Source organism: Podarcis liolepis (genome assembly GCF_965112155.1).
Source record: "Podarcis liolepis genome assembly, chromosome: 15".
In the NCBI taxonomy this organism is placed as follows: Eukaryota; Metazoa; Chordata; class Lepidosauria; order Squamata; family Lacertidae; genus Podarcis; species Podarcis liolepis.
This window is the reverse complement of record NC_139566.1, coordinates 14,581,507-14,590,227: the sequence shown is the minus strand read 5'-3', so window position 1 is coordinate 14,590,227 and position 8,721 is coordinate 14,581,507.

Here is an 8,721-nt window from a genome sequence, read left to right as displayed (position 1 = left end):
TTTATTTATTTGTTTTGCAGAGACCGTATTAAATTTTCTTTAATCAATAATTTTTTTGGGGGGGGGAATTAACTGTGCAGCTGGAAGGGTCCCCACAGGGTCATTTAGTTCAACCCTCTGCAATGCAGGTGTCACAGCTAATGAATGTAAATTTTTTACTGATAATTCTCTCTCTCTCTCTCTCTCTCTCTCTCTCTCTCTCTCTCTCTCTCTCATGACTTCTGCCCAGGCAAGCAAGAGGTATTATCAGAGGACACATTCCAGCAAAAACGCAGAGGGTAACAATTAGTGGCAGAAAAGGGGTGTGGCCTATGGAGACACCCAAGGGCCAGACAGAGAGGGCCGAGGGGCCGCCTTCAGATCCTGGGCTGAGTCTGCCCATCCTTTCTGGAGCATTTCACAGATGGAAACGGGGTATGCTTCTGTCATGTCAGTCTTTCCTGCCACAGCATGTTCCTTTGAGATACCCAACTTCTCTCGTCCGCTGCAGAGGAGAGGTCAGCCTTCTCTCTCTCCGAGCCTGAATATGCAAGCTGAGAGAGGCTTGCTGCCTAAGCAGGGGAGCTGGGCCATTCTGACAGCAGTTAACATGTTGACAGCCCCATCACTCAGCTTCCCAGAGATGTTAAGCTCACTTCCCTCAGGAACACAGTGCGCATATGAACGCAGACATTAGCAAAAAATAACATCCGCAAATGGCATTATTTTAGGAGAAACGGCTTTGCGCAAATGTGTTTATTGGGCAAAATGGCATTCTGACATGTGTATATTGGGAGAGTCCTACTCGAATGCTGATGATTAAGGAACAAAAGGTCTTCCTAGTTGCTGAGCTTGTCACCCACCAAGCCATAGATAGCCAACACATAGACAGGGAAGTTCAAACTGAGCCTTGTGACCAGCGCATAGCCCTGAGCTTGAGCCTTTATTGCAGCCAGTGGGTCACTAGGAGCTGTCCGTAGTGCTGCAAAGGCTGGCCCACCTTGCTGCATTCCTCCGCCATCTGCCTCACTGTCATGCAAGGGACGCACTGGAACATCGCATTATCAACTTGTCAAAATACCTCTCAGCTGTCGCAATATGGGAAGCGGGAGGCCAGGCGCCGCACTGCACCTTGCTGTTCACGTGCGCGCATGGATCAACGTGCATCTGCTCAGTGTGGCAGGTGCCCCCATTCCATACGTTTCCACGCTTTCACTTCTTGGAAGCCTGGGGGGAGAGAGGGGAGCCCTGGAGAAGGATGATGCCAGCAACTCACACTGGCCAGAAAACATTTCCACAACCTTTGAAAGGCTAGGAAGTCGACTGATTGCAAGGATCTCTGTCATAATGTCGAGAGTGCAAAGGCAGTTTTCAGGGACTGTGCTGAGGAGGACTGCACAGAGGAGGAATTGTGGGAGCCCCCCCCCCCCACTCCTGCTCTCCAGATCCTGAATCTTCCCAGGAGCAGGATTTGGAACAGTGGTTTGCAGAGGGACATATTTCAGAAGGCAGAAGCTGGGAAATACTGGATGGGGAACAGCTAGCAGAAGAAACAGTGGGAGAGAGAGGGTTAACAGATTCACAGTCTCTGGAAAGCATTCCTCTGCTCTCCCCAAGGTCAAGAAATGCTCAGAAAGTGGCAGAGCAGAAAGCACACAAAACAGAGGGAACAAGCTCAGATTACAAGACGTAGAAGTGACGTAGATCAATAGGGACGTAAGGGGGTGGGATCCTTAATTGGGAGCACCGCCATTCTGGGAGATGGGTTCTTTGTTCTCTCACTGTAATTATTAAAGTTTCTAACGGATAAGAAGACTCCTTTTCCTTTGTCCTGCTTATCTACTGTCACGGGGGGGGGGTGTGATTCCCTGAAGCCTGACAGCAGTTAGGAGAGTTCAATCAGGGATGGGGAATCTGTGACCCTCCAGGCATTGTTGGACTCCATCACCCATCACGATTTGCCATGATTGGCTGGGAATGATGGGAGATGAAGTCCCACAACAGTTAGAGGGTCACAGATTCCCCAGTCCTGGATTAGAGCCAGGGTCATTTTGAATGACTTAGGCAGCTTGATGAAGAACTTGGTATGAGCTTCCTTCTCTTTGAATTTTCTCACTCCTGCTCCTTCCAACCTCAGTTCTTTATCTATAATATGGGGATAAAACTGACCTACCTTAAATAATAGTTGTACATGGGAAACACTTTTGGAGTCTCCCAAAATGCTACCTGTTATGATTTTTGCATAAAGCCAAGAAGTGATGGGGAGAAAATAATAGAATTATAGAGCCTGAAGGGACCACAAGGGTCTTCAAGTCCAACCCCCTGCAGTGCAGGAGTCTTTCTGTCCCACGTGGAACTCGAACCCACTACACTAAGAGTATTGTGGTCTACTGACTGAGCTACCCAGCCACAGCAACTCAATGAATGTCTAAAAGGGAATATAATTGGGTGGCGACAGAAGAAACTGCAACCCAAGTTCTCATTCTTGATAAGGGAATGCTCAACCTCAGAGATAACGATGTGAGCATTGAGAACAAAGTGTTGGCTCTGTTCCTTGCTTTCAAGTCCAGGAGGGGGGGGGAGTAAGATGGAGAGGGTTGTGATCCAGTTAAGCAAACTTCTGACAGGTACTGTTTTTGCACAGCTACTTTGTCCAAATGAAACGCAAGCCATCGAAGGATGAGATCCTTGGTCAGAGGAACCCATTGGAACCTTTAATGTGAGCCCGTAAGTGCAGGAAGAGAGCCTGCCTAGTTCAGATCTAAGGTCCAGCTAGTCTGCCTTCCACTTTCCTACAGTGACCAATCAGGAGTGGTTAATGTGCACAATAACAAAGAGGGGAATTGTGCACATTTCCCAGTCAGTATGCCTAATCCCCAGCAAGCTTTGAGGACTGTGCATCTCTTGGAGGAATTCTGATTCTGTACACTCCCCAGCTATTATGCATGATCCACAACAGGTCTTGAGAAATGTGCATATTATTTATTTATTTATTTATTTATTTATTTCCACCCCTTTGTATTTTATTTTATTTTATTATTTTATTTTTTAAATTTAATTTAATTTAATTTAATTTAATTTAATTTAATTTAATTTAATTTATTACCACCCTTATTTGTATACCAGCCTTCAGCCAAAGACCACAGGGAAGCTCACAACATAAAAATACAATTCTGTGCATTCTGCAGGCAATGTGCACATTCTCCATTCGGTATGCAGAGTCTCCAAGAAACATGCTTTCCCCCTATTCCTTAACCACAACTTAACATTTCCAAATTGGGTGGAGGCTGCTTTGAGCAAAAAATGCATCAAACAACAGTAATTCTCAGGATACCTATGATTGTGGCAAATTCCATTTCACCCATGCCACAATAGAAAGTATTTCAGAGGAGTTCTGGTTTGTTCGCAACATTGCCACAAACTGGGGGGGGGGAGCCTTCAGCAAAAGAACAGGGTCTCCCGATTGTTCTGTTTCCCCTCCCTGTGTCCAGGCCGTCTCTACACTCCTGTTGCTTTCTTGTGATGATGGACCTGAGTTCTAGTTTGGAGATACTAGACTCAAGTATCCTCAACCTGCTGCCCTTCTCACTTGGCTCCTCTTTGTGGCTGAACTTGTCCCCTCTCTCCCCAAAAGCTGACACATTATGCCTGGGAGAAAGCTCTCCAAAACACAGAGTAGGCCTCAGTGCTATTTTCCTAAAAACTGAGGTGCCGGAACTCACCATGAACACCTCCCTTGTTCTCTTATAACGGCAATGGCGCCCACCTGAGAGGTGCCAGAACTGAGTTCCAGTGAGCTGGGGGGGAAAAAGCCCTCACAGGTCTTATTTAGTTTTTATTATTACATTTTTATCCTCTAAGGAATATGGCTCTCTACAAAAATCCTGCGAGACAGGTTGGGCTGAGAGCTGGTGACTGACCCAAGATCACCCAGTGAACTCCATGGCCAAATGTGTGTTTATTTTAATGTGTTATACATTATACATTTGATGTTAGCCACTCTGAGCCCGGTTTTGGCCGGGGGTGGGGTATAAATAATAATAATAATAATAATAATAATAATAATAATAATAATAATAATGGATGCCTTTTACTGTGGTACCTCGGGTTACAGATGCTTCAGGTTACAGACTCTGCTAAGGTAACGTAAGAACTTTACCTCAGGATGAGAACAAAAATCACACGGCAGCGGGAGGCCCCGTTAGCTAAAGTGGTACCTCAGGTTAAGAACAGTTTCAGGTTAAGAACAGACCTCCAGAATGAATTAAGTTCTTAACCCAAGGTACCACTGTATGCTCTAAAAGCAGCAAACTAAATGTTAGTTTGATAAGGAGGTAAGTATTGCCTGTATTTCAATCTTTCCCAAAGGTTTCCAGTATGTGTGTGTGTGAAGTAAATGGTGATAAACATCCCCCCTGGGCCATTTCTGAACATGTTACATCTCTAGAATTGATTCTCACAAACATGAAAACCATGCTGTTCTGCCTTTTGTTAGATCCCGCCTGGAGTACTGTGCGCAGTTCTGAGCATCACAATTTAAGAAGCATATTGACAAGCTGGAATATATGCAGAGGGGGGTGACCAGGATGATCAAGGGTCTGGAAACCAAGCCTTGTGGGGAGCGGTTGAGGGAATCGGGTATGTTTAGCCAAGTAAAGAGGAGACGGAGAAGAGCAATATGAAAGCCACCTTCAAATATCTAAAGGGCTGTCACATGGAAGATGGAGCAAGATGGTTTTCTCCTGCTCCAGAAGCCAGGACCCAAGCCAATGGCTTTGTTACAAGAAAGGAGATTCTGACTAAGCATCATGTAATGGGTATGAGTTACTCGTGCGTAAACTGGTGCCTTTCTTGGTTAATTTGCCTTGTTAAACCTTTCTGACTGCACAGCCCCTTCTCATCGTGACTGTCTCAGTCACTGGCAGAATCCGTCAGTGGGCGTTTCTTGAACCTCTTCCAACATAAAAGTTGTTTGACACCCAGTCTCCTCCTCCTCTCACTGTGCGGGAGTCTTCTGTGCAGGGAAGGCACAGGTAGCAGAGGACCTGGGCTCTCCTCACTGATGTCCAGTGAAGAGTCCTGGAGCCCTCTCTCCACTTCCCCCGTCTGCCTCCCTTTATCCCCGGTGTTGCGCTGATTGGCTTCCCCCTCTACTGAGCTGTTTCTCCCCCTGCTGCTGGGTCCTTCGCCAGCATAATCTGGGAGCCTCCCCTTCGCCTCTCGCTCCGATGTCAGTTCCCTGACACATCAGGAAGAAGGTTCTGGTGGCAAGAATTGTTCAGCTGTGGAATGGACTATCTCAGATGGTGGTGGACTCTTCTTCATTGCAGGCTTTAAAGGAGAGGTTGGAAGGCCGTCTGCCATGGATGCTCCAACTGAGATTCCTGCATTGCAGGAGGTTGGGCTAGATGACCCTCAGGATCCCTTCCAACTCTACGATTCCATGTTTCTCAATGTTCCTGTGCTATGTTCCTCGGAATCTCAGGTAAACTGGACTGCGGAAGACCCTGCTTTTCACAAGGTCTTGGAGAGTCGCTTTGAGAAGTTGTCAGGGAGAACTCAGAGATGGAGAGTTACTCCATATTAGCCTTGGAATAAAAGAATCCACTGACCAGCGGCCAAGCAGGAGGTCCCCGGTTCAACCCCCAACATCTCTAGGTGTCAGGTGGCAGAGGAACCAACCCCCATAGCAGGTTGCCAGGAATGGACAAGACAAGGAAAAGTCCTTACCATTTGCTTTTTATTCAATATTCACAGAAAGAGGATTGGGAACACAGCCTCTTGGAATAATGGTGTTGTCCTGAGTGAGTGTCCACCCCCTCTGTCTCTCCCACTGCCTCATGCGTCATCGCTATGGGTGCCCTCTGCCTTTGAGCTCTTTGCTCTCCTACTTTCAATGCTCTCAGGGTTCTGGGGGAAGGGGGGTTTGGAATGCTTTCTAAAGACACTGAGTGCATCATCTGTCACCCTCTTCCTCCTCCTCCTCTCCCATTATTTCCCAGCTTTCCCCCTCATCTGCCTCTGAGCTGTGACCTCCCTCAAACTTCTGCTGTAATTCTGAACTGTCTTCTTCTCCTTCTCTGGAAGGCTCAGGCTGGGGAGCAGTCTCCACCATTCCTCCTCTAGCCAATCCCTGACACTAGGTAGGGCTGATAAAGACCTCTGCCTGAAACCCTGGGCAGCCACTGTCATTCAGTGTGAATCAGGGTCGTGTACCCTTTTTTGCACCCATGTGTGCAGGTAGTTGGAGACGGCACAGGTGTTGAGTGTAGGTGATGCCACACATAGGCAGACACAAGTGGTTGGCCACTATGACTAGAGGGGGCCTTTGGCCTGATCCAGCTGGACTCCGTTCCTGTCCACTGTCCATTCTGGGTGGGGCTGATGGGAGTCTTCATCTTTACAGCCTCTTCTTTTCTCTTTTGGCCTTTTGCCTTCTAAGCCAGGCATGTCCAAAGTCTGTTCTGGGGGCCTAATCCGGCCCACTGGTTGGTTTAATCCAGCCTGTGGCATCTTATTTCCTGATGTAAAATCTTATAAAAAACCCTCAACAACTTCAATCCTAAAAACCTTTAACCTTATTAGATACCTACCAATCCAAATGGAAAGCTACACTGCTGGAAAAGCTTAAAGGCTTGGGGATCCCACAGCAAACCCTGATAGCGACAGGCTTCGAGAAAACTAGGACTACAATTCGCCAGCGTATCTGGGACGTAGAATTACAATGCCACATGAGCGAAATGATCAAACATCCAGGAATAAGGGACCATGGGAGAGGTTTCTCTCCAGCTAACTATCTGTCAGGTCTTCAGGTACCCAAATACAGACGGTCTTTTACTCTCGCCAGATTCAACGTTCTCCCTTCTGCCTTACTTCAGGGCAGATTTGAGGGTAAACCATATACAGCACGGGTCTGCCCTTGTGGCTCGTTGGAAGTTGAAACTGCTCCACACGTACTATTACGTTGCCGTCTTTATGAGGATATACGTTTGACTTTTATTACACCTGTTTTGCAAAAGTCCAGGAAAGTATCGGAACACCATAGTTTAAAACTACTGCTAGAGGACAAGAATCCGAATACTACATTAAATGTAGCCAAATTCTGTGTGTCTGCAATCAATCACAGGAAGCAAGTGGTATCCCATAATGACCAAACCCCTAAATGTTAACTACAGGGAGCACGCTAATAATTAATTTTAATTTTTATATTTAAATCCTTGTTATATTCATATTGTCCTTTGTATTTCTGATATATATATATATATATATTTATGATCTGCGATATTGTGTGTGTTGCGGCTGGTCTGTGACCGTATTAATAAATTCATTCATTCAATCCTAAAAAAAGCTCAACAACTCTGGTGTTGGCCCTTTGGCTGGCCCTCATGGCCCTCCATCAAATCTGGCCCTCTTTGAAAAAAATTTGGACTAAGCAAAAGTACACACTCAGGATCACTTAATGGAGATTAGCTCTGCCTCCACTGCTCAGAGAGCCTTCCACATTTTAGACATATCAGGGCATCCGGAATCCTAGTACAGTGGTACCTCGGTTTACAAACTTAATCGGTTCCAGAAGTCCGTTCTTAAACTGAAACCGTTCTTAAACCGGTTTTGCGGAGTTTGTAAACCGAATCGTACTTAAACAGGACTGTTCTTAAACCGAGGTACCACTGTAAATAAATGCCCGCCCTGCAAGACTGGAGACGTCAGCCTATCTCTATCTTGGTATATGTTCCGCAGCGCTCATCCCAGCCAGCAGAGGGCAGTCTGAATCCAAGAATGCCGGCATTCGGGAAGAGCATGTTCCACTGCCCCCGGTTTTGATAAGTGCATTTAATTTGATGTGTATTTAAGTCCCAATGAACAATAGTTAATGAAAGCATGTAAGGAGCAAAGGGTACAGGATGTTTTAGAGCTTGCATTCCGGTTAGAGAGCGTGCGGCGGGATTAATATGCAGCCTTGTAAAATGTTCTGCAGATGGGCAAATCAATCCTTGGTTTAGGAGGACAGCAGTTGTGTATGTGTGCATGTTTAAAAGGTGATGTGCTGAGAGCTCTGATCAAATAATGGTTCACTAAGTGCACTGTTGTGCCAGGGGAGAAGCCACATGGGGTGAGAGGGTACTTGGGACCGCGAGGGGGGAGGGGGGAGAGTCTTGGCCCTGAGGAAAGGACCCACTCCTCCTATTGCTTTCTGTACATTAGAACTGCGGCACAAGTTTGAAAATTTGAAAGGTTGGCCCGAAGACTGTGCCATGGGATGGTCGGCTGAGCGACTGGGTGTGTGGGATCAGGCTTGTGTTGGAAGCAAGAACCACCCCGGTGCACCACCCTCCTTGTGTAAATTGCACAAGAGTAAAATCATGAGTAAGGGACGCGGGTGGCGCTGTGGGTTAAACCACAGAGCCTAGGACTTGCTGATCAGAAGGTCGGTGGTTTGAATCCCCTCAACAGGGTGAGCTCCCGTTGCTCGGTCCCTGCTCCTGCCAACCTAGCAGTTCGAAAGCATGTCAAAGTGCTAGTAGATAAATAGGTACCACTCCAGCGGGAAGGTGAACGGCATTTCGGTGCGCTGCTCTGGTTCGCCAGAAACGGCTTAGTCATGCTGGCCACATGACCCGGAAGCTGTACGCCGGCTCCCTCGGCCAATAAAGCGAGATGAGCGCCGCAACCCCAGAGTCGGTCACGACTGGACCTAATGGTCAGGGGTCCCTTTACCTTTACCTTTAAAATCATGAGTGT